This window comes from Eleutherodactylus coqui, chromosome 9 (genome assembly GCF_035609145.1).
Source record: "Eleutherodactylus coqui strain aEleCoq1 chromosome 9, aEleCoq1.hap1, whole genome shotgun sequence".
Taxonomy (NCBI): domain Eukaryota; kingdom Metazoa; phylum Chordata; class Amphibia; order Anura; family Eleutherodactylidae; genus Eleutherodactylus; species Eleutherodactylus coqui.
The window spans coordinates 147,303,571-147,330,707 of record NC_089845.1 but is presented as its reverse complement, the minus strand read 5'-3'; the positions used below and the strand labels follow the sequence as shown (position 1 = coordinate 147,330,707).

General features: G+C 43.5%; 1 protein-coding gene across 2 annotated transcripts in view; it reads left to right on the top strand.

The window, feature by feature from the left end:
* The window catches only part of LOC136578492 (uncharacterized), a 221,609-nt gene extending 195,487 nt beyond the window's left edge, over positions 1-26,122 (top strand). For both annotated transcript variants that reach the window (XR_010786639.1, XR_010786638.1), the window contains one exon: positions 25,925-26,122. The gene's annotated coding sequence lies outside the window, so the exon portion shown is untranslated. The remainder of the gene's footprint in view (positions 1-25,924) is intronic.
* Positions 26,123-27,137: the final 1,015 nt, after the last annotated feature.

The window sequence follows — 27,137 nt, the reverse complement described above, 5'->3', positions numbered from 1 at the left end:
GCAAGCATAGATTATCTCCAAAATAGGAAAAGAAATTGGGTCCCAACTTGATTATTCAATTCTAGCGCAAAAGAATTGGCATCGAAATTTAACGTACATAATCTAAATCTCTCACTTCCCAATGTCATAGAAACTTAAAACTTGGCACAGGCATTGGATATGTCATAAATAGGAAAAGTTAATGGGTCCCAACTTGATTATTCAATTCTATGCGCAAAAGAATTAGCGTCCAAGTTTTACGTACGGAATCTAATTCTTTCACTTTCCAGTGTCATAGAAACGAGAAATTTGGCACGAGCATTGATTATGTCATAAATAGGAAAAGCTAATGGGTCCCAACTCGATTATTCAATTCTAAGTGCAAAAGAATTAGCGTCAAAATGTTACGTACGGAATGTATTTTTCTCACTTTCCAATGTCATAGAAATGTGAAATTTGGCACGGGCATTGATTATGTCATAAATAGGAAAAGTTAATAGGTCCCAACATGATTATTCAATTCTATGCGCAAAAGAATTAGCATCCAAATTTTACATACGGAATCTAATTTTCTCACTTTCTGGTGTCATAGAAACGAGAAATTTGGCACTAGCATTGATTATGTCATAAATAGGAAAAGCTAATGGGTCCCAACTACATTATTCAATTCTAAGCGCAAAAGAATTGGCGTCGAAATTTTACGTGCGGAATGTAATTTTTTCACTTTCTGGTGTCATAGAAACGTGAAATTTGGCACGAGCATTGATTATGTCATAAATGGGAAAAGCGAATGGGTCCCAACTCGATTATTCAATTCTATGCGCAAAAGAATTAGCGTCAAAATGTTACGTACGGAATGTATTTTTCTCACTTTCCAATGTCATAGAAATGTGAAATTTGGCACGAGCATTGAATATGTCATAAATAGGAAAAGCTTATGGGTCCCAACTTGATTATTCAATTCTATACGCAAAAGAATTAGCGTCCAAATTTTACGTACGGAATGTAATTTTCTCACATAGAAACGTGAAATTTGGCACGGGCATTGATTATGTCATAAATAGGAAAAGTTAATAGGTCCCAACATGATTATTCAATTCTATGCGCAAAAGAATTAGCATCCAAATTTTACATACGGAATCTAATTTTCTCACTTTCTGGTGTCATAGAAACGAGAAATTTGGCACTAGCATTGATTATGTCATAAATAGGAAAAGCTAATGGGTCCCAACTCCATTATTCAATTCTAAGCGCAAAAGAATTGTCGTCGAAATTTTACGTGCGGAATGTAATTTCTTCACTTTCCGGTGTCATAGAAACGGGAAATTTGCCACGAGCATTGATTATGTCATAAATAGGAAAAGCTAATGGGTCCCAACTCGATTATTCAATTCTATGCGCAAAAGAATTAGCGTCCAAATTTTACGTACGGAATCTAATTTTCTCACTTTCCGGTGTCATAAAAACTTGAAATTTGGCACAAGCATTGATTATGTCATAAATAAGAAAAGCTAATGGGTCCCAACTCGATTATTCAATTCTATGCGCAAAAGAATTAGCGTCGAAATTTTACGTACGGAATCTAATTTTCTCACTTTCCGGTGTCATAGAAACGTGAGATTTGGCACGAGCATTGATTATGTCAGAAATAGGAAAAGTTCACAGGTCCCAGCTCGATTATTCAATTCTAGCGCAAAAGAATTGGCGTCGAAATTTTACGTGCGGAATGTAATTTTTTCACTTTCTGGTGTCATAGAAACGTGAAATTTGGCACGAGCATTGATTATGTCATAAATGGGAAAAGCGAATGGGTCCCAACTCGATTATTCAATTCTATGCGCAAAAGAATTAGCGTCAAAATGTTACGTACGGAATGTATTTTTCTCACTTTCCAATGTCATAGAAATGTGAAATTTGGCACGAGCATTGAATATGTCATAAATAGGAAAAGCTTATGGGTCCCAACTTGATTATTCAATTCTATACGCAAAAGAATTAGCGTCCAAATTTTACGTACGGAATGTAATTTTCTCACATAGAAACGTGAAATTTGGCACGGGCATTGATTATGTCATAAATAGGAAAAGTTAATAGGTCCCAACATGATTATTCAATTCTATGCGCAAAAGAATTAGCATCCAAATTTTACATACGGAATCTAATTTTCTCACTTTCTGGTGTCATAGAAACGAGAAATTTGGCACTAGCATTGATTATGTCATAAATAGGAAAAGCTAATGGGTCCCAACTCCATTATTCAATTCTAAGCGCAAAAGAATTGTCGTCGAAATTTTACGTGCGGAATGTAATTTTTTCACTTTCTGGTGTCATAGAAACGTGAAATTTGGCACGAGCATTGATCATGTCATAAATAGGAAAAGCGAATGGGTCCCAACTCGATTATTCAATTCTATGCGCAAAAGAATTAGCACCCAAATTTTACATGCGGAATGTAATTTCTTCACTTTCCGGTGTCATAGAAACGGGAAATTTGCCACGAGCATTGATTATGTCATAAATAGGAAAAGCTAATGGGTCCCAACTCGATTATTCAATTCTATGCGCAAAAGAATTAGCGTCCAAATTTTACGTACGGAATCTAATTTTCTCACTTTCCGGTGTCATAAAAACTTGAAATTTGGCACAAGCATTGATTATGTCATAAATAAGAAAAGCTAATGGGTCCCAACTCGATTATTCAATTCTATGCGCAAAAGAATTAGCGTCGAAATTTTACGTACGGAATCTAATTTTCTCACTTTCCGGTGTCATAGAAACGTGAGATTTGGCACGAGCATTGATTATGTCAGAAATAGGAAAAGTTCACAGGTCCCAGCTCGATTATTCAATTCTAGCGCAAAAGAATTGGCGTCGAAATTTTACGTGCGGAATGTAATTTTTTCACTTTCTGGTGTCATAGAAACGTGAAATTTGGCACGAGCATTGATTATGTCATAAATAGGAAAAGCTGATCGTGTGGGGGCGTGGCCTGATGCAGTTGAAGGTAGACATGTAGAGCCAGGCTCCGTCCTTAAAACCCCTGCATAGCAACAAAAAGCTTACCCAGTGCGGCCAAATAGAGGAGAGAAGTGCCCAACGGCTTACAGAGCAACATGCCGAAGAGAAGAGGAGGAAAAACGCCGATACACAAAGTGTCGGACTTCTTCTCGTCCCGCGGCTCGGCAAGAGCATCCCCTGCTGAACAAAATGGCGCCGTCCCGCACACAAGCCCCGATGTCAGCGGAGGTAAACTGCGTTCCAGAACACCATCTCCTAAGGAAGCTGTCAGCTTAAGCAGAAGAAACGGAGGGACAGCGGGAGATATGCGCTGCAGTGGGGTGAGTGAAGGAGCTGAAGAGCTGCAAAATATATCGGCTCAGTCTCCCAAAATGGCGCCGGTCGGCTCACAAACCCCCTCTCTCTCTGCATCCGCTTCCCCATCCACAAGCCCAGAAAAACAGAGACCTCGTCTCTCAGCTTCTCCTAATTCATATAGCCAGAAACTTCTTTTTGGAGAGGAATTAATAAAAAGTGTCCCTTCCTCTAATCATCCAGCATCAGAGGACTTTATAAAAAATATGATGCTCGCCCTGCACGGATCCCTGCAGAAAGATATACAAGCCCTGACATCTACAGTAAACAACTCTATACATGAGATAGAGGTCCGCACGGACCATGTGGAAACAAAAATGGGAAAAATCACAGCTTCGCATAACAAGTTGATAGACGCCCATTATGCACTGGAGGAAGAAGTAGAAACTATTAAAAATAAATTAACTGACCTAGAAGACAGGAGCAGGAGGAACAATATAAATAGGAAAAGCTAATGGGTCCCAACTCCATTATTCAATTCTATGCGCAAAAGAATTGGCGTCGAAATTTAACGTACATAATCTAAATCTCTCTGTTCCCAATGTCATAAAAACTTCAAATTTGGCACGCGCATTGAATATGTCATAAATAGGAAAAGTTAATAGGTCCCAACATGATTATTCAATTCTATGCGCAAAAGAATTAGCGTCCAAATTTTACGTGCGGAATGTAATTTCTTCACTTTCCAGTGTCATAGAAACAGGAAATTTGCCACGAGCATTGATTATGTCATAAATAGGAAAAGCTAATGGGTCCCAACTCCATTATTCAATTCTATGCGCAAAAGAATTAGCGTCCAAATTTTACGTGCAGAATGTAATTTTCTCACTTTCCGGTGTCATAGAAACGGGAAATTTGCCACGAGCATTGATTATGTCATAAATAGGAAAAGCTAATGGGTCCCAACTCCATTATTCAATTCTAGCGCAAAAGAATTGGCATCAAAAGTTTACGTGCGGAATGTAATTTTTTCACTTTCCGGTGTCATAGAAACGGGAAATTTGGCACAAGCATTGATTATGTCATAAATGGGAAACGCTAATGGGTCCCAACTCGATTATTAAATTCTATGCGCAAAAGAATTAGCGTCCAAATTTTACGTGCGGAATGTAATTTCTTCACTTTCCGGTGTCATAGAAACATGAAATTTGGCACGAACATTGATTATGTCATAAATAGGAAAAGCTAATGGGTCCCAACTAGAGATGAGCGAACGTACTCGTCCGAGCTTGATATTCGTGCGAATATTAGGGTGTTCGGGATGCTCGTTACTCGCACCACGCGGTGTTCCGGTTACTTTCAGTTTCCTCTCTGAGACGTTAGCGCGCTTTTCTGGCCAATTGAAAGACAGGGAAGGCATTACAACTTCCCCCTGTGAAGTTCAAGCCCTATACCACCCCCCTGCTGTGAGTGGCTGGGGCGATCAGATGTCACCCGAGTATAAAAATCAGCCCCTCCCGCGGCTCGCCACACATGCCTTGTGACTTAGCTGAGGGAAAGTGCTGCTGCTGGTGCTGCTGTAGGGAGAGCGTTAGGAGTCAGTGTAGGCTTCAAGAACCCCAACGGCCCTTCTCAGGGCCACATCTACTAGTGTGCAGTACTGTGTTAGCACAGTATTTTTTATTTTTTTTGTCCAAAATTGGATCTGCAGAGCATTGCGCCCTGCAATAGGGACAGAAGTGGGGGTTAGGCAGGGAGAGTGTTAGGAGTTAGTGTAGGCTTCAAGAACCCCAACGGTCCTTTGTAGGGCCACTTCTATCCGTGTGCAGTACTGTCCAGGCTGCTGTTAGCAGTGTTGCATATTTTTTTTTTTTCTCAAACCCGGCTGTGCAGAGCATTGCACCCGGCATTAATACTACAGGGATAGAATTGTGTAGGCAGGGCCAGAAGACATTTATTATTCATTGAATACACGCAGTGGGGTCTTCCCTTTGCTAAAAAGGAAAAAAATTATATTTGGCCAGCCTGTGTCAGTCCTAAGGTCTCCGTGTACGTGTGTGCTGCGTGTACAACGTACAAAAATCAGACGCAACCAGCTACGGTTTACTGCAGGCTTGCGCCATTGTCTTTCCTGACTGGCAAATACCTGCTCTGCTAGAGTTAATAACTCTGCTACACTATACTTGTGTGACACTTTTTGAGGGCCACACCACAGATATTAAACTTCTTGTTTTTCATTGAATACACGCAGTGGGGTCTTCCCTAAGCTAAAAAGGAAAAAAATTATATTTGGCCTGCCTGTGTCAGTCCTAAGGTCTCCGTGTACGTGTGTGCTGCGTGGACAACGTACAAAAATCAGACGCAACCAGCTACGGTTGAGTGCAGCCTTGCGCCTATTTCTTTCCTGCCTGGGAAATCAAATCACTGGTAATACAGCATGCTGAGGGGTAGGGGTAGGCCTAGAGGATGTGGACGCGGCCGAGGACGCGGAGGGCCAAGTGAGGGTGTGGGCACAGGCCGAGCCAGTGCGGTGGCCAGGGATAGAGGCAGGGCCAGACCGAATAATCCACCAACTGTTTCCCAAAGCGCCCCCTCGCGCCATGCCACCCTGCAGAGGTCAAGGTGCTCTACGGTGTGGCAGTTTTTCACAGAGACGCCTGACGACCGACGAACAGTGGTGTGCAACCTTTGTCGCGCCAAGATCAGCTGGGGAGGCACCACCAACAGCATGCGCAGGCATATGATGGCCAAGCACCCCACAAGGTGGGACGATGCCCGTTCACCGCCTCCGGTTTGCACCACTGCCTCTCCCCCTGTGCCCCAACCTGCCACTGAGATCCAACCCCCCTCTGAGGACACAGGCACTACCGTCTCCTGGCCTGCACCCACACCCTCACCTCCGCTGTCCTCGGCCCCATCCAGCAATGTCTCTCAGCGCAGCGTCCAGACGTCGCTAGTGCCACAGTTTGAGCGCAAGCGCAACTACGACGCCACGCACCCGCACGCTCAAGCGTTAAACGTGCACATTGCAAAATTGATCAGCCTAGAGATGCTGCCGTATAGGCTTGTGGAAACGGAGGCTTTCAAAAGCATGATGGCCGCGGCTGCCCCGCGCTACTCGGTTCCCAGTCGCCACTACTTTTCCCGATGTGCCGTCCCAGCCCTGCACGACCACGTCTCCCGCAACATTGTACGCGCCCTCACCAACGCGGTTACTGCCAAGGTCCACTTAACAACGGACACGTGGACAAGCACAGGCGGGCAGGGCCACTATATCTCCCTGACGGCACATTGGGTGAATTTAGTGGAGGCTGGGACAGAGTCAGAGCCTGGGACCGCTCACGTCCTACCCACCCCCAGAATCGGTGGTGGTATCTGCGGCGGTGTATGCTTCCTCCACTAAAGCACCTTCCTCCTCCTCCTCCAACGCAACCTCTGTCTCGCAATCAAGATGTGTCAGCAGCACGTCGCCAGCAGTCGGTGTCACGCGGCGTGGCAGCACAGCGGTGGGCAAGCGTCAGCAGGCCGTGCTGAAACTACTCAGCTTAGGAGAGAAGAGGCACACGGCCCACGAACTGCTGCAGGGTCTGACAGAGCAGACCGACCACTGGCTTGCGCCGCTGAGCCTCCAACCGGGCATGGTCGTGTGTGACAACGGCCGTAAGCTGGTGGCGGCTCTGCAGCTCGGCAGCCTCACGCACGTGCCATGCCTGGCCCATGTCTTTAATTTGGTGGTTCAGCGCTTTCTGAAAAGCTACCCCCACTTGTGATACCTGCTCGGAAAGGTGCGCCAGCTCTGCGCACATTTCCGCAAATCCCACACGCACGCTGCCACCCTGTGGACACTGCAACATAGGTTTAATCTGCTAGTGCACCGACTGCTGTGCGACGTGCCCACACAGTGGAACTCTACGCTCCACATGTTGGCCAGACTCTATGAGCAGCGTAGAGCTATAGTGGAATACCAACTCCAACTTGCGCGGCGCAGTGGGAGTCAGCCTCCTTAATTCTTTACAGAAGAGTGGCCCTGGTTGGCAGCCATCTGCCAGGTCCTTGAAAACTTTGAGGAGTCTACCCAGGTGGTGAGTGGCGATGCTGCAATCATTAGCGTCACCATTCCTCTGCTATGCCTCTTGAAAAGTTCCCTGCAAAGCATAAAGGCAGACGCTTTGCGCTCGGAAACAGAGCCGGGGGAAGACAGTATGTCGCTGGATAGTCAGAGCACCCGCCTGTCTATATCTCAGCGCGTTGAGGAGGAGGAGGAGGAGCATGAGGAGGATGAGGAGGAGGGGGAAGAGACAGCTTGGCCCACTGCTGACGGTACACATGCTGCTGGGCTGTCATCCTTTCAGCGTGTATGGCCTGAGGAGGAGGAAGAGGAGGAGGAGGAGGGTCCTGAAAGTGATCTTCCTAGTGAAGACAGCCATGTGTTGCGTACAGGTACCCTGGCACACATGGCTGACTTCATGTTAGGATGCCTTTCTCGTGACCCTCGCGTTACACGCATTCTGGCCACTACGGATTACTGGGTGTACACACTGCTCGACCCACACTATAAGGAGAACCTTCCCACTCTCATTCCCGAAGAGGAAAGGGGTTCGAGAGTGATGCTATACCACAGGGCGCTGGTGGACAAACTGATGGTAAACTTCCCATCCGACAGCGCTAGTGGCAGAAGGCGCAGTTCCGAGGGCCAGGTAGCAGGGGAGGCGCAGAGATCAGGCAGCATGTACAGCGCAGGCAGGGGAACATTCTCCAAGGCCTTTGCCAGCTTTATGGCTCCCCAGCAAGACTGTGTCACCGCTCCCCAGTCAAGGCTGAGTCGGCGGGAGCACTGTAAAAGGATGGTGAGGGAGTACGTAGCCGATCGCACGACCGTCCTCCGTGACGCCTCTGCCCCCTACAACTACTGGGTGTCGAAGCTGGACACGTGGCCTGAACTCGCGCTGTATGCCCTGGAGGTGCTTGCTTGTCCTGCGGCTAGCGTCTTGTCAGAGAGTGTTTAGTGTGGCTGGGGGAATCATCACGGATAAGCATACCCACCTGTCAAACGACAGTGCCGACAGGCTTACACTCATCAAGATGAACAAAGCCTGGATTTCCCCAGACTTCTCTTCTCCACCAGCGGACAGCAGCGATACGTAAGCAATACGTAGGCTGCACCCGCGGATGGAAGCTACGTTCTCTCTCACCATCCAAAACGGGGACATTTCTGCTTCATCAATCTGTGTCTAATATTCCTCCTCCTCCTCCTGCTCCTCCTCCTGAAACCTCACGTAATCACGCTGAACGGGCAATTTTTCTTAGGGCCACAAGGCTCACTCATAATTTTTCTAATCAATTTTTATATGTTTCAATGCTCTTAAAAGCGTTGAAACTTTAACTTGAACCAATTTTTCGTTAAACTGGGCTGCCTCCAGGCCTAGTTACCACTTAAGCCACATTAACCAAAGCGATTAATGGGTTTCACCTGCCATCTTGGTTGGGCATGGCCAATTTTTTGGATGTACATTAGTACTGTTGATACAGCAATTTTTGTGGGCCCTCGCCTACAGTGTAATCAAATGAATTTTTAGCCCACCTGCATTACAGCTGACGTTACATCCGCTGTGTTGGGCAATGCAATGGGATATTTTTGTGTATCGCCGGTGGGTTCCAGGGAGCCACCCATGCTGTAGGTGCACACGGAGTTTAACCTACATCTGTCCACTTGTAAAGAACCCCAGTCTGACTGGGGCATGCAGTGTGGGCCGAAGCCCACCTGTATTAAGCACGACATTACTACCTCAGCTGTGTTGGGCAATGCAATGGGATATTTCTATGTACCGCCGGTGGCTTCCTGGCACCCACCCACGCTGTGGGTCCACAGGGAATTATAAATGCATCTGTTTCCACTTGTAAAGAACCCCAGTCTGACTGGGGCATGCAGTGTGGGCCGAAGCCCACCTGCATTAAGCACGACATTACTACCTCAGCTGTGTTGGGCAATGCAATGGGATATTTTTATGTACCGCCGGTGGGTTCCAGGGAGCCACCCATGCTGTAGGTGCACACGGAGTTTAACCTACATCTGTCCACTTGTAAAGAACCCCAGTCTGACTGGGGCATGCAGTGTGGACCGAAGCCCACCTGTATTAAGCACGACATTACTACCTCAGCTGTGTTGGGCAATGCAATGGGATATTTCTATGTACCGCCAGTGGCTTCCTGGCACCCACCCATGCTGTGGGTCCACAGGGAATTATAAATGCATCTGTTTCCACTTGTAAAGAACCCCAGTCTGACTGGGGCATGCAGTGTGGGCCGAAGCCCACCTGCATTAAGCACGACATTACTACCTCAGCTGTGTTGGGCAATGCAATGGGATATTTTTATGTACCGCCGGTGGGTTCCAGGGAGCCACCCATGCTGTGGGTCCACAGGGACTTCACAATAGGGAGTTGTACCTGCCTGTGTCTATGAATTAAACACCGCGGTCTGACTGGGGCATGCAGACACCTTGACAGAATGAATAGTGTGTGGCACATAGGTTCCCCATTGCTATGCCCACGTGTGCAGCTCCTGATGGCGGTGGCACAGGATTCTATTTCTCATTGCTTCTGTACAGCATTGTGGGCTATCGCCCCGCCCCTTTTAAAGAGGGTCGCTGCCTAGCCGTGCCAACCCTCTGCAGTGTGTGCCTGCGGTTCCTCGTCATGGCAGACGCACTTCTAAATAGACATGAGGGTGGTGTGGCATGAGTGCAGCTGAAGGCTGCGCAGGGACACTTTGGTGTGCGCTGTGGGGGGGAGGGGGCAGCATGTAACCCAGGAGAAGTGGCAGTGGAGTGTCATGCAGGCAGTGATTGTGCTTTGTTGGAGGTAGTGTGGTGCTTAGCTAAGGTATGCCATGCTAATGAGGGCTTTTCAGAAGTAAAAGTTTTTGGGAGGGGGGGGGGCCCACTCTTGCCGCTATTGTGGCTTAATAGTGGGACCTGTGAACTTGAGATGCAGCCCAACATGTAGCCCCTCGCCTGCCCTATCCGTTGCTGCGTCGTTTCCATCACTTTCTTGAATTGCCCAGATTTTCACACAAGGAAACCTTAGCGAGCATCGGCGAAATACAAAAATGCTCGGGTCGCCCATTGACTTCAATGGGGTTCGTTACTCGAAACGAACCCTCGAGCATCGCGAAAAGTTCGTCCCGAATAACGAGCACCCGAGCATTTTGGTGCTCGCTCATCTCTAGTCCCAACTCGATTATTCAATTCTATGCGCAAAAGAATTAGCGTCCAAATTTTACGTGCGGAATATAATTTTCTCACTTTCCGGTGTCATAGAAACAGAAAATTTGGCACGAGCATTGATTATGTCATAAATAGGAAAAGCTAATGGGTCCCAACTCCATTATTCAATTCTATGCGCAAAAGAATTAGCGTCCAAATTTTACGTACATAATCTAAATCACTTCCCAATGTCATAGAAACATAAAATTTGGCACAAGCATTGATTGTGTCATAAATATGAAAAGTTAATGGGTCCCAACTCGATTATTCAATTCTAAGCGCAAAAGAATTAGTGTCCAAATTTTATGTTTGTAATCTAATTCTCTCACTTCCTGATGTCATTTTATATGAAGGAAACGTCGCATGGTTACCTCCACGTGGTGTTTTCTGGGTAACGCAGAGAACTATGCAAAATGGTGAACATATCTTTTTCCTCAGTATCTCTAAACTAACCACGACTTCATAAGATTTTCCATAAACACCAGTACCAAATTAACTCAGGCAAAGCTGGGTATATCAGCTAGTAATTAATATAATGTACAATATATAAACTAAGTTACATAAAATATCTAACAAATCTTACTCTAAAATCATATTGTTTCTTATTTACATCCAAAAAGGACATGTAGCACAAGAAAAAGTTTATAATTCCATAATAATTAGACCTTTTCTAAAACTTCATTCAAACCTTTAGGGATTAGTGTGTCCAACCGAAAAATCCAATTCATTTCTCGAGCATGGAAACGGGCAAATGATTTGGATGCAATGCTTTCTAGGGGGGTAACTCTTAATTTCGTGTGTTCTTTATTATGTTTCTCCATGAAGTGCCGCGTGACGCTGTGATTTGGGAAACCTGTAGAATATTAAAACAATGTTTATTCATGCGTTTTCTAAGGGTATTGATCGTGCGTCCAACATACTGCAGTCCGCACGGACATTCCAATAGATAAATTACAAATATAGACCCACAATTTAAAAACTGATCAATTTTTTAAAACTTCTGTTCGCGGTTTAAGAAAACTTCCTTTTTTCCTTGAGTGATAATTGGGCAACATTTCCAGCGTGGTTTATTACATTTAAAAACCCCAACTGTACTGTTACTTGGAATGCCTTCTTTATATGATTTCAAACCCTTTTTTTCCGGATTGGACAGTGCTACTATGTTTTGTAAAGTTCTATTTTTACGATAAATCGTTTTAGGACGTTCTGAAATTTCTTCACAAAGAAACGGATCTCTTTTTAAAAGTTCCCAATTTTTCTTTAACCCTTTCCAATCCAAATTGTATCCTGGTTTTCCTAGGGGCTTACTCTTTTTTCTGCCATTATACAACAGCGCTATATGCTGGCTAAAGCCAGTACTGCATGAGGTGACACGTTGGATAGGCTGCGACAGCAGAGAGGCTGGCAATATACAGTAAGAGAACCCAGACGGATGTCTCCAACATCGGAGCTGTACAGCCTTAAATCATAACGTCTTAAGACGTCAGACAGTGGATTGGAAAGGGTTAATATCTGTTCAATCTGTTTGTGTTGAGTATTAAATTTTGTTATAAATAGTAAATTCTTATTAAAATCATCAGGCTTTTTTACTATGGATATTGGGGGTCTTCATTGGATAGTTGTTTCTGCACGCACTTTGTTATATGCTGTGTTAATTAAATCAATAGGATAGCCTTTCTCTTTGAAACGAGCTTTTAACACCACAGCTTGTTCCTCAAAGACATTTAAAGATGAGCAGTTTCTTTTGATACGCTTAAACTGCCCATAAGGGATGTTCAATTTCCAACTCTTCTTATGGCAGCTCGTAAAATTTAAATAGCTGTTACAATCCGTGGGTTTGAAGTACGTTTTTGTATTTATGACCCCATCCGTAGAACAAATCACTAAGTCCAAAAAAAACCACTTCATTTCTACTAATATTGCTAACGAATTCCAGATTGTGAGAGTTCTGATTGGTTTTGGCTATAAATAATTTCAAATCTTCATTTTCCCCATCACATACCAATAGTATGTCGTCAATAAAACGTTTATATAAAATTATACGATTATATTTAAAGGCATTCATTTCAAAATAACCCATTAATAAATTGGCGTAACTGGGGGCGAACTTCGTCCCCATAGCCGTTCCATTAATTTGCTGAAAAAAACTCTTACTATATGTAAAATAATTATTAGTCAAGATAAATAAAATTGCTTCCAACACAATTTTTTTCTGTTTGTCTGGCATTAAAGGGTCATTATCCAAAAAATATCCTACTGCTTCAATGGCTTGATTGTATGCAATGTTCGAGTAAAGGGTCATAACATCAAGAGTGCACCAAATAGAGGTATATTTCTATTTTGGTTGATTCAATAATGACAAAACATGTCCAATGTCCTTAATATTGGTTCAGGAACACTGCCCCAGCCAATCGGAGCCGGCGCTGAGTGAACCAGTCGCAGCGATCTCTTGTTGGAGGCGGGGTGTTGGGGCCCTGTTACTGGGGAGAGGGTGCTCTCTCGGTGCTGGGGACTGCATGGGGGACTGCTGGAGCGCCGCAGCCCAGTGAGAGTGACCCGAACGATGCCTGTTAGGTAAGTGTAAAGACAGTATGCCTCTTTTGGTGCAAAAAGTAATATAAGACAGTATCTTATTATCAGGGAAACACTGTATATGCTCTGATTTATTTATCTGAACAGTAGAACACAACAAGAGCTGTGTAGCCATGTTTGGAAGTATTGCTGTAGTAGTATCAGCTGTTTGTGATGTGGCTGCAGTGCCAAGGCAGTGTACTATTGTTCCACCAATGGCTATTGCATGAAGTGGCAGCAATCTGCAGCTTTTGTTTCTGCTCAGAACCGTTATTGTATTGCATGTTTTATGGACTGCACTGGCTGCCCGTTAAATACAGAATTCAATTTAAACTCGCTACCTTCATCCACAAAGCTCTCCACAGCGCAGCGCCACCCTATATTGCCTCGCTCACCTCAATCCATCACCCAGCCCGGGCTCTCCGCTCTGCTAACGAAACTAGACTGCGCACCCCTCTAACTCGAACTTCTCATTCCTGCTTCCAAGGCTTCTCCAGAGCAGCACCGGTCTGGAACACTTTACCAAAGGCTACCCGGGCAATCCAGGACTCGAAAAACTTCAGGCGTGCTCTAAAAACGCACCTTTTCAGGGAGGCATACTGCATTCCCTAAACAAACCCCTCTGCATGCTGCCTGATAACATGCTCCCTGACCTACTGACTGCAATCCTTGTCAGCCGCCATCAACTGCCCCTGCAGCCATACCGATTCTGCTGTCACATGGCTAAATGTCTGACCATTGTCTATGTGTATAGCATCCCTCACTCTCCACCTTGCCATACTGTGCACATCTCCAGCCCCTTTACCTTCTGTATCACCCCATTACTTGTAGCATGTAAGCTTGTTGGAGCAGGACCCTCACCCCTATTGTTTCGATCAACTGATTACTATGTAACCGTGGTTCTGTAATGTTTGTACTTTTGTCTTTCTGTATTCCCCCTGTCTATGTAAGCGCTGCAGAATATGTTGGCGCTATACAAATAAAGTTTATTATTATTATTAATATAGGCTGGCAAAGTTATTGCATATTTTGGGAGATGTTGATGAATGAAATGAGAGAGGGAACTTGTTATGGAGTTAATCCCCGCTATTATGGGTCTCCCCGGAGGTGTCTTTACATCCTTATGGATTTTCGGTAGGAAATAGAAAAATGGGATCTCCAGGTTTTTTATGCAAATAAAATCTCTCTCTTTTTTTGTAAGACAATTATTTTCCAAAGCCTCATCTACCATTTGGTGTAATTTCGAAGAGATAAATCCCGTGGGATCATGATCTAATTTTTTATAATAATTACAATCATTCAGAAGACGGGAAGATTTAAATTCATAATATACCCGATTCATAATAAGCATACACCCTCCCTTATCTGCCTTTTTAATCACAACGTCCATATTTTGGACCAAACTTTTTATTGCTTGATGTTGTTGCCGACGGCGGTTATAAGTTAGATTCTTTTCATTATTGCATAAATCTGAAAAATCATGTAGCACATTATGGTGAAAGGATTCAACCCCCCCCCCCCCCCCCCCTACTTTCCAATGAATAAATCTTGCTAAGTGGTTTCAGGTCCGTTGTAATTGTATCTTCCAGTGAAAAATTATAGACCTCCTCCTCTCCTTTTTTAAAACCCGGATTTTTGCAGTTTTGAATTGCAAAGTAATGACGTACTGTCAAGTTCCTGATGAAACTATTCAGGTCTACAAAAAGGTCAAATTAGTTAGCTTTTGACGAGGGGCTAAAGGAAAGCCCCTGTGCTAATATTTCTGCTTCTTTTCTTTTAAGCATATAATTCGAAATGTTAAAATTTCCCATATATCTGGCCTCTTCATTCGGAATTTCCATGTCATGTGTGTGGCCCTCAATTTTTTCATGGTCATTTTGTGGTTTTGTACGTTTTCCTCCCCTATTTCCCCTTCGTCTTGTAGGCTTCTTTTTCTCGACACAGAAAGGGGTGCTAATGGTTGATAAAATTGGAAGATTTTTGATCGAGCCCCGCATGGGTGACTGGAGGTTACCACCCGGGAGGGTTGTGGCTCCAGTAGTGGAAAAAGGCAATTTTTACTTTGAATCACTTTCAAGGGGTCAGATGACACCTTTGGGGCCGAGAGTATAGTAGGACTTAAATCGATGAAATTCGGGGGGAGAATCTGCTAAAGGAGACTGAAGAAGAACCTCTTCCATCTCTAATATATTTCTGCTTTTATTATGCTTTTTTTTATCCTTGACCATTGTTAAAGGTGGAAGCCCCGGTGATACAGTAACTCTTCTATCATCTAATTGTATTACCTTAGGGACTAAAAGGATTAGAGGTGACATCGCCCATCTTTCCCCTCGAGGGTACCTCCTTGGTAGAGGGGAATTAGAAGATGGATCATTTTTCTCAACTATTGGAGCTGTTTGTATAAAGTCAATGAATGGTGACTCCATATTACTCCCCCTCGTACATACTCCTGATTCTGTGGTGCTTGAAAGACGTGACATTTTGCTCACCTGTGTGGATTTATTTATCTTAGATAAATTCTCACCTATAGAGTGGGAGATTTGTGTAGCCAGGGGACCCAAAGGTTTTCTAACTTCAGTTCCATTACTCGTTTCTCGAACAGTGTGTCTCTCTCACTGCCAGAATCGTTTGTCCCAGAAGGTAAATTGTTTCTATTATACCTCAATTTATTATAAGAATAACTTTGGTTGGTGTAAATACTTGTTTTGCCCAACCATGGTTTCCTATTCCGGCCCTGAGAGGGATGGTCTCTTTTATGATAAAAACTATTTTTGTTGTTATAGTAATATCCTGATCTTTTATGGACATCTCCTTGAGGAAATTTATTTTGCGGGAGGTTTCTTTTTCTAGAGTCATTATAACCTAAAGTTTTTTTGTTATTATTTTGAACAATCCTGTTTTTTTTATAATCCCAAGGGAAATATTTTTCTTATATATAATCAGCATGGTCTCTTTTAAATTCCTCAAACGTACGGGAAAATATATTGATTTCTAAATCATTAATACCAAATAAAGCAAATTTAAGATCATCATCACTGCAAAAATCAGCAATAAAAGCCACTCTTTGCAGAGTGGACACCATCAAATGTCTCCTCTTCGTTAAGATTTTATCAAGAATAAGATCCGAAAAAGTGTTCAGCGTTAAACGCCACTCCCCTGAGAATGTTTCATCACCTGGGAAGGCTGGGCCTATATTAACCCTCAGGCCCCTGGGTACAATCTTATTATCTTTATAAGGGCGCCCACCCACTGGCGATTTTTTTTCCCTGCGAAATTCGCAGCATTTTTTTCTCTGCAGGGGTCTATAGGACTTGTAATGTTAAAATCGCGATCGCGCAAAATCGCGATTTCGCGGTAAATTGCGATTTTGCGCGATCGCGATTTTAACATTACAAGTCCTATAGACCCCTGCAGAGAAAAAAATGCTGCGAATTTCGCAGGGAAAAAAAATCGCCAGTGGGTGGGCGCCCTAAGAGTTCATTGCCAACCAATCAATGGTGTGTCTCCACAGTGTCTGTCGATATCCCAGTGTTTTCTCGCACCGATATTGCCATTTTGTGTCACTACAAAGCTAAGTGTGGTGCTACAAAGTCGCGTGACTTTTTAGTGCTCTTTTGCCAGAATTTTTTTTGGGGGGTGGGGATTGAAATACAAGGCCTACCCCGAAAATAAGCCCTAGCTGCATAAAAAAAAAAAAAAAAAAGAACAACAAATACATCACATAACAGCCACTCTTAGGTCCAGTGCACTTCTCTGCAGCTGTAGCACTTGTTTGAAGTCTTCTGTCAACACTTCCTAGATTGCATGTTCAAAATCCCCACCTTCTGGAAGTGCTGGCTGTGATTGAATCTCTAGCACCGTGGCTCAGTCAATCAGAGCCAGCGCTCGATGAATGGCTTGGATTGGTTTATCAGGCACTGGTACTGATTTGTTATCTAGCACAGTGGCTCAGCCAATCAGAGCCAGCGCTTCCTGGAGGCGGAGTTTTTCAAACTCCTGGCCAGGAAGCCTTGCCTGAAGACAAGGAAGGGCCCATAGGGAAACATGGGCTTAAAAAAATAAAGTCACAAATCGCATCTGTATAGAGCATGCTGTGATTTTGTATTCTAGCAATGTTGCAGGCTACAAAATCACACAATTTTGTAGCCCCTGTGAAAGCAGCCTAAGTGCAGATGATAAGTGACCTTTGCTGCATGTGGGTCAGAGAGCCCCTACAGTCTACCCCTGGAGTCTTAGGTGCACATACTTATATGTATTTTAATGAATCTTTAAAAATTGAATGAAGTTGCTGGTGCTACAGTTGGTTGTAGCCAGATTGTTGCCCATTCTATTGAGGACTTAAAGGGGTATTCTGGAGACTGGGCAAAATTTGCCTAAAGTTTCCACCTATTGCCGTTAATCTGAATGTCCATCTAAATCTTCAAACTGCACTCCAGTATCTTTTTTTTGCCTGGTACCACCACTGCTTTCCAGCAAGCTTCAGATTTCCACATTGTTATTTAAAATGTCCACTAGGTAGTGCAAAAACTCTCCTACAATGCCCCATTGCCAGTTACTGAGGAGTGTGCACTCACAATTGTACAAACTGCTCAGTAAATCAGTGGAGCATACGGGTTGTAACTAGAGATGAGCGAACGTACTCGTTTCGAGTAATTACTCGGTCGAGTACCGCCATTTTCGAGTACTTCAGTACTCGAGGGAAAAGTACTCGGGGTCGCCAGGGGGCGGGGGCGCCGTGGGTGAGTGGGGGGTAGCAGCGGGGAACAGGGGGGAGCCCTCTCTCTCTCCCTCCCCCCCCCCACTCCAACCCCCCACTCACCCACGGCGCCCCCGAATTTTTTCGCCTGAGTACGGAAGTACTTGAAAATCGCGGTACTCGGGCGAAAAAGGGGCGTGGCCGAGCACGATCGCTCATCTCTAGTTGTAACCATTCAATACCAATGGACAACCAAGCAGGGTGGAGACAGGTGAGCAATATCTCTGCAGCTTTGTAAAACAAGTTATAACAAAATTATGGAAAACCGACGTGTTATCGCCTCATGACGCATATAAGTTTTACTTTGAATCACCAAAATACCACTTTAACAAGTGGAATTATTATTTTTTTAAACTTCAAGGGTGGACATGGACAATGACTATTCAAACGTCAATATGGAAGAGCCTTTCCATGTACTGTGGGTCTGGGAAGTCTTATACCGCTTCACTTTTTTTTAAAGATTTTGTTGCCTCGTGCAAAAATAAAAATTCAACTTTTTCCTCACCATTCTGCACTTAATACCCCATAATGACAAAGTGAAAAAAGAATGTTAGAAACTTTATAATTAAAAAAAAATTAAAAACTTTAGCCGCATTTACACGCAAAGATGATTGCTTAAAATTCGTTCAAAAGATAGCTTGATTGACAGTTTGCATGATTATTTTGTATAAACTCCTAAGGGACACTCATGCCCATTAGCAGCTTTTCAACTTCATTTGCATGTAACTGAAGCTCCCTTCACTGCATGCAGATAACAGCAGGTGGTCTGTTATCAGCATACAGCTCCTTTGTTCTCCTGGGGACAGCAGCTGAAAACAATGTTATAAGCGCTCACAAGGAGAATCATAGTGTGCGATTCCTGCTATAAGCTGGCCAGCCGAACTATGGTTTTTATGCTGAACTAAAAATCATCGGTCGTCCGAAAAGCAAACGATGGTAGCATTTACACGCAATGATTATTGTTTAAAAGACATCTTTTGAACGAATTTTGAGCGATAACACTGGGGAACAATTTTTTTATAATTTTCTGTTGCATGAGGTTTTAGTGCTATCCTATATATTTCTGCATGTGGACGAGGAGGAAAAAGAGCGGTGGAGCAAAACCCCTTACAGCTGTGTTTGTTGTGAAAAATGATACTGTAAAAGTGATGAAGAGAGTGAAGTGGTAACTTCAATAGTGGAGGAGCTGCCTGACCAGATGACCCACCTCCTGGGTGGGCGTGATAGAGTAAGAGGATAGAACTAAAAAACTGGCAGTGGAGAAGGCGCAACACTCCAGGTTAAAGCAAATAGGAAGTGACCAAAGGTTTGGGAAACTTCTACTTTTATTTAATAAAGTACGTGATCAGCTTATGAAAACGCATTTCGGGGAAAACCCCTTGGTCAGTTCAGCTGGTGTTTAAAACATACAAGCAATTGGTGGTTCCCAAACGGTTAATGATTAGATCTGTGTGCCTGTGGGTGCAGGTCAGGAGCAGGAGGCAAACAGATCTAATCATTAACCCTTATGGGACCCACCAATTGCTTGTATGTTTTAAACATCAGCTGAACTGACGAAGGGGTTTTCCCCGAAATGCGTTTTCATAAGCTGATCACGTACTTTATTAAATAAAAGTAGAAGTTTCCCAAACCTTTGGTCACTTCCTATTTGCTTTAATCTGGAGTGTTGCGCCTTCTCCACTGCCAGTTTTTTAGTTCTATCCTCTTATTTATATATTTCTGCATCACTGATTCCAAATCTGACATCTGTTTTTTTGTGCATGCTGTAGTTTTCATGCAGTTTTAATTGCTTTTTGTTACAGTTAATGACACTCATTGGTTTTTACATTGGAGATAAAGGGCAACAACGCTTAGATTGAACATAACTACAAGTAATTAATGTTTTACAAACATCACTTTTACATAATTTTTGTTGTTTTTAAATGTAAAAAATTATCTGATAAAAAAACACTGTTATTTATTTTTTTTTTTTATAAGGTCTCATAGCTTACAACGCATATCAGTTCCAAAACGGAACTATGAGGAGGAAAGAACTGCCTGTCATTATGGGGTATTGAGTGCAGAATGATGAAAAAATCTTGATTTTTATTTATTTTTAATTTACACAAGGCCACAATATAACAAAATGCAAAATAAAAGTCAAAAGGTTCTGAAGACTTTGGCCGCCTGCAGATGGCCGGGTGGAATCCCGCTGCGAGAATTCTTGCAGCGGGACCTGACCCGAGCCCCTGCAGAGACCAGCGCGGCACTCACCCGCTCCCGCGGCTCCGTGATGTGCAGGCTGCCGCCCAGCCCGCGCAGAGCGGAGCCAGCGGCCGGGGAGTGACCTTTCTGTGCGGGGCGCTGTGAGACCCGCACAGAAATGGAGCATGCCGCGATTTGTTTTCCGTGCGGACAAATCGCGGCCATCTGTATAGGACTGCGTTTTCTAACGCAATCCTATGGCAGCTTCCACAGGCGGAAATTCTGCGGGAAATCCCACCACAGAATTTCCGCCCGTCTGCAAGCGGCCTTTCCAGGCCCACTGTATGCTTTTTTCAGACATGCAGAGAAGGTAAAGAGTTGCAACCATTGGAAGAACATATGCAACAAGGAATATATTGACGGAGCAGGGCCTAGGCTTCATTCAGTTCACTATTACGTCAAGAAAAATTGTGAGCAGTATGCTGTAAGCCGGATGGAGCCTGTTCTAGTCAATGGGGTCTGTCTGGATCAAACATCTTCTGGATACAACAGTTCTGGGGTTTTCATTGTCCGGCTCCTATAACAGAGCCGAACAATAGAAACCATAACGAAGTCCTCCCGCTGATGTGAACAAGGCCTAAGGCCTCCTTCCCACGAACGGATTTCCGCCGCGTAATTCGCGGCGAAAATCCGCCGCGTTGCTCGCAGCTATTAGGTTCTATTGAACCTAATAGCACAATGCTCACGATGCATAATTCCACCGCGGAATTACGCACCGCGATTTCTCCCGTCCTCACCCGCAGCATGCTCTATTTGCTGCGGGTGAGGACGGGCTGTACGCGCTGACGGCTTCCATTGCAGTCAATGGAAGCCGTCCGTTCACGCTATCTCCCGCTGTAACCAGCGGGAGATAGCGTGAAAAAACGCTTCCCCACCTACCGCCGCGTCATTTGACACGGCCGGCGCGTCATTTGACGCGGCCGGCGCGTCATTTGACGCGGCCGGCGCGTCACGTGACACTGCCGGCCGCGTCACGTGACGCGGTGGGCGTGTCACACGACGCGACGGCGGTGGGCGGGGAAGCGGCTTCACGCTATCTCCCGCAGGTAAGTATAGGGGCTCTGGGGGGCGCCGTGACGGGCTTCATCGCGTAATATTACGCGGCGGAGCCCGTCACGCTCGTGAGAATCTGTGTATACATATATGTGATTGGGTGATTCAAGAAGGCTCTTTACATTTTTGAAAAACAGATGGCCACGGTCGTCAAGTTTAGTTTTTCCTAGAGGAAGAGCAGCTCTAGGGCACAACATTCTGCAGGTGATGGACAGACTAAGACAATAAGTGTTCATGAACACATTAAAGTTTTAGAGTTTGTGTGGAGTTACATTTTATAAAACCCAAGTTACAGAACATCCCAAGAAAACACTGCATACAGTTGGGACAGGTTTTATTTGGGTATCACAGCAACTGGGCAAAAGGGTTCTTCTGTACAGAGTGAAATGGTCAATGTATTACCAGCAGTAAAAAATACTAGATGGACCGTTCTATCCACTTAACAGCATTGTGGGAAAAACAAAAGATAAAATGATTCATAAATCCCACATGTGTGCAGAAGGAGCACGCATCAGCCGCTCAGAACGTGATAAGCATGGCAATATCACTGCATGTTCTGGATAGATAGCCTGCAACACACACACGACTGTACAATATACAGATATTACAAAACGTAACGTATTCATCAACACAAACGTTTCATATGAATATCAAAAAAGTTTATTACCATGAAGAGTGTAAATGCATGACAATATGGTACAGAAGACATACAACATATCAAACATGACTAGGAGGACGTGTGGTTGGCTGATCATAGGAACCAATCAGATAATAGTCATTTTTTCAATGTAGTTTAGAAAATGAATACGGTTATCTGATGAATTACTATGAAAAACAAGGCGACACACAAGGCTAAAGATGTCACCAGGTAGGTGAGCGACTCTGGAAATGCTTATGTTTTATGTATACTAGGATATCTGTACGTGATGAATGCAGGTCATAGTGGAATAAAACAGTTCCTATGAGCATCACTAAACAAAGTATAAGGAGGCAGAGAAGACATTGTCATAGGAACATGGAGTTACTACTCAACCTTCACAACAGATAAAAAAAAAACACTGGTCATCTCACGGTCAACATTTCAACTGCACGTGGAAACTTCCGAAACATGTGCAAAATAGGTCTACAAATATAAATTCCAACAGTTGGCGTAGTAGAATATAAATTAAATTCTTTATTAGGTGTATGGCATGATACACACAGCCAAACTAGAGGGCAGCCAACACGACTTACATGTTTCAGATGACAACCTTAATCATAGCCGACAAGTAATCGACAGTCCTCTTAACTCCTTAGTGAAGGGCCTATTTTGTGTATAAAGACTAAGCGATTTTCATCATTATGTTGCAAGAAGCCATAAATCCTTGACATAGCCACGAGGGCATTTTTTTGTAGGGCAAATTTTTATTGGCACCACTCTGGGGTACGTATCATGTGTTGTATAGTAGTGACTAAAAGTTTTGAGACTAATAGAAATTTTCGGTTTCACATTTATTGCTTCACTGCTTTTAGATTTTTTTTTGTCAGATGTTTCTATGTTTACTGGCGTACAATTTTAAGCATTTCATACGTTTTTAAACAATTATTTTTCCACATGCCCTAAATAGTATGAAGGGAGCCTCAGCGGAGAAAATTACTCTACCCTAGTCTTCTGCAGTCCAGCCCTGTATAGTATTTTGTCTGACGAAGCCCCCTTCAGACTGCTTGGGACAGTCCGGAGAAGAAGAGGTGAGCGCTGCCATGAGTCCTGTGTCATGTCAACACGAAGTCTGCCTGTCCATGGGCGTTTTTGCATTGCGTTCCCCGCAGCGATAATCTGGCCACGGGGAATGCAGTGCTTTCCATTGCTATGGAAAGCACAGTCCCCTATCCATGACTGGAGAATCATAGCGATTCTCCACTCGCAGCCGGCAAATCACAACATGCTGCGATTCTCCGTGGTGAGCCTATCTATCAGATTCATATGTGGATTGCTTTTCATCCAAAGAGGAGGCTCACTCACAATTTTGCCTAAGAACACGGTATAAAGAATGGTATCTATACATCCTTTAAGACCAACTTCTCCCAACCAACCAGGAGCAATTTTATGATGAACAATGCTTATTCGAGCATAAGACAAGGGTGATAACTAAGCAGCTGTTGAACAAAACATTAAAATTTTGGTTCCAAGCCCAGGAATTTCCCAGATGTCAATCCCATTGAAAACCTGTGGTCAATCCTCAAAAAGTGGGTGAAAAAACAAAAACACAGAAATTTTGATAAACTCCAAGCCCGATTAGGCAAGAATGGGTTGACATCAGTCAGGAGTTGGCCCAGATGTTGATATTCAGCCTGCCAGGGCGCATTGCAGAAGTCTTGAAATAAAAAGTCAACACTCTTGAGTCTCTGCCCAAACTTGATGTATTTGTCAATAAAAGTGTAAAAACTAAAGAAATGTTTATAATTGTACGTCAGTATACCATAGAAACCTGTGACTAATCAATCTAAAAACACTGGAGCACACAACATTGTGAAAACCAACATTTTGTCTCAAAACTTTTGGCCACGACTAACTTTTACTTATTTATTTTTGTGGGGGACATGGACCGCTCTTCCCCCGCCACAGAAGCTCTGCTATTGTTTTTACACCTTTACCAGATCTGTCTGGTGAATGCAGACATTGCACAGCTATAAAAATAATCCGAAGGCCCCAAGTGTTCTAATTTTCAGAATAGAAGGCGAGGGGGAGGGAAGGAAACTGACAATACCAGCAGAGATATGTCACCTTTGCAATATCTTTATGTAGGTCTGGCAAATAAAATTGGATTTGTCAGTTTTAATAACGGGGAGCAAGACTGTAAATCAGAAAGTGAGAGTGTAAACCATTGTAAGAGAACTTACCCAACCCAACGGGAAAGACAATAAAGTAAATAAGACATTAAGATCAAACGGTAAAATTCTACAAGTAGATTTCGGAGAACAAACACGCACTGTATACTCAAAAACAGCAATAAATCTTAGCAAACACAACCAACAAGCTATAAAATCAGTGTCCTGTACACTCAGCATTTGGAGAACACGTTTCGCATTAGAGACCATGCATATAATAGAGCAATTTAAAGCTTCCAGTGCCAGAACTTGCAAGAAAAATACATAATATGCATGGTAGTTCTTCTGTTAAGTGGGCCATAGACATAGGATAACTTGACAAACAATTATTCTTTTTGACTCTCCAATTAACGTTCCCATGGATGTCCAAATATTATTTTGAAGCAGCATTAGAAAGTAAGCACCTGCCAAAAAAATCCAACCACTCTGCCCCCCTCCAACTTTAGAATCTGGCGGTCCCTGTTTTTACAGCATTCACCATTCGGTAAAAATAATAGGATTTTTTAAAAATCTAGATCAACACGATTACTGCAAAACCAAGTTTAGGGTGCTTTCACACCTGCACCAGGGATTCCCCTTTCCTGTTCCATCCGGGAAGCAGGAAAGGGGAATCCCTACAGCCGATTGCTTCCATCTCTGGACACCTCTTTTTTGCCCAGCTGTCCATTTTTGGGACAAAAGATATTGATACACAGCTTTTTTTTATGGTATTTGCAGCCGGATCTGCAACAAAACCTCTGGCCGAAGGTTCTGATGCAGATGTGAAGCCAGCCTTACATAGATTTTTTTTTTTTTTTAAGAAAAACAATTGACTCTGCATCGCAGCATTCTAGGACGCATGGCATTTTTATTTTTCTTGTTTTTCGTGAGAAGAGTTGGCTGCACTAGAAATAAATTAAAGGTATAGATTAGAAGGCATTTATCAGCGGGCAGATCAGGGTTATCCCATCATTTTAAAGACGTACATAGAAGAAATTTGAGTAGTCTTAAAGTCTGGGCATTGATAAAGTATTTAGATCAGCAAGAGGAGGCGGCCACAAGAGAAAAACTAAAATAGAGAATCATACAAAATTTTTATATCGTTCAGTTGCCATTTGAAATGTCCGAATGAACAGCAAGCACAGATCTCATTGAAATCAATGGGAGCTGAGCCTGTAATTACAAGCACTGGCCACTACACATGTTGTCAGAGCAGCGGCTTCCGCTCCTACCCTTGTGTGTAGCAGCGCTGACAGCATGTGCCCGCTCAGCTGATCGACTGGGTTCCAAAGCAGCAGATTGATGAGCTACTCTGAGGGCAGGTCATCAATAGTATCTGTGCCTGGAAGACACCTTTAAGACTTTCAGCCGAAACATGTAAGCAGTGTCGGCTGCACTCTTGTATCATAGACCTAATAAAAAATTGGATTTTTAATTTAATGTGCCCGATGCTGAAATTTGTATTTGTGGATTCACAATAGTTATCACAGCTAATTTAAGGAACACTCAACGCAAAGCTTATACATGTAGAACCTCGGGGTGTGGTTAATCCCTGTGTCATGCACTGCACCCTCAGGTCCTACATTAGACATAATACAGTGTATGTGTTTTGCACGGAGTGTTCCTTAAAGAGGCTGGCTGTCGCACCAAAAGAAGTTATTCTGTACCCACAGTACAGGGGATAACTAACTGATTAGCAGGAGTCCAACCGCTTGGGTTGGCACTAATCACGAGAACTGGGGTCTCATTGGTCCCCAAATGAGTGGTGCGCTGAACATGAAAACTAATACAGGTACATTTATTATTATACATACAGTACTGTATAAAAGTTTTAGGCAGGTGTGGAAAAAATGCTGCAAAGTAAGATTTTTCTGATTGACTCCAAATTTATTTTGCAGTAAGACAACGACCCCAAGCCAAGTCCATGTCATTAAGAACTATCTTTAGGGTAAAGAAGAACAAGGAGTCCTGGAAGTGAGGAAATGGCCCCCACAGAGCCCTAATCTTAGATCATCCAGTCTGCCTGGGATTACATGAAGAGACGGAAGGATTTGAGCAAGCTACATCCACAGAAGATCTGTGGTTAGTCCTTCAAGATGTTTGGAACAATCTCTCTGCTGAGTTCCATTTAAAAACTGTGTGCCTAGAAGAAGTGATGTGCCTAAACGTATTATCCAGAGAAGAATCAATGCTGTTTTGAAGACGAAGGGTGGTCACTAGAGATGAGCGTGCGTGCTCATTCAAGGCTGATGCTCGAGCGAACATCGGTCTTCTCAAGTAACTGATTACTTGTCCGAGCAAATGCGGGGGGCGGCGGGGGAGAGTGAGAGAGATCTCTGTCTCTCTCCCCCCCGATGCATTTGCTTGGACAAGTAATCAGTTACTCGAGAAGACCAATGCTTGCTCGAGCATCAGCCTTAAACGAGCGTGCTCGCTCATCTCTAGTGGTCACACCAAATATTGATTTGATTTAGATTGCTCTTTTGTTCATTCACTTTGTATTTTGTTAATTAGCATTTCTCTTTCTGAAAGCATTCTCACTCTGCAGCATTTTTCCACAACTGCCTAATACGTTTGTACATTGTTGTATATGGCTATAAACGCTGTTACTCCATGTAGTTGTGGAACACAAACCATGCCACGTAATGCCTTTCTTGTATAATATGCGCATTAAAATAGCTTAAGGTGCAATTTAGAAGTTTACTACAAAGTTCCAATAATCACTATAAGTTGTTGAGTAAACCTAACAAACTACATTTCAGTAAAGTCCTAAATAAGGTTAAAGTAATTCATATTTCCACCTGAGAGTTGCGTCAGATAAAGGCAGAATTCTTTCCCACACTTGGTACTTAGCAGTTTAGTGACCAGTTATTAATCATTCCTAATATTTTGCATTGAACATTGCCCAACTTGTGTTAACCTGATATAATCATGTTAAGAAACATCAATTCTAACCTTTCTGGTTGTGCAACAATTTATTTAAAGACATTACACATGGCTCCTCCGAAGCTGCATCCGCCGATATCTCACATGTATGGAGACCACTTGACTGGTCCTGGACAACAGATATTGGGGGGAAAAGGAGATCAGTGTGTTAGATTTCAGAATGGC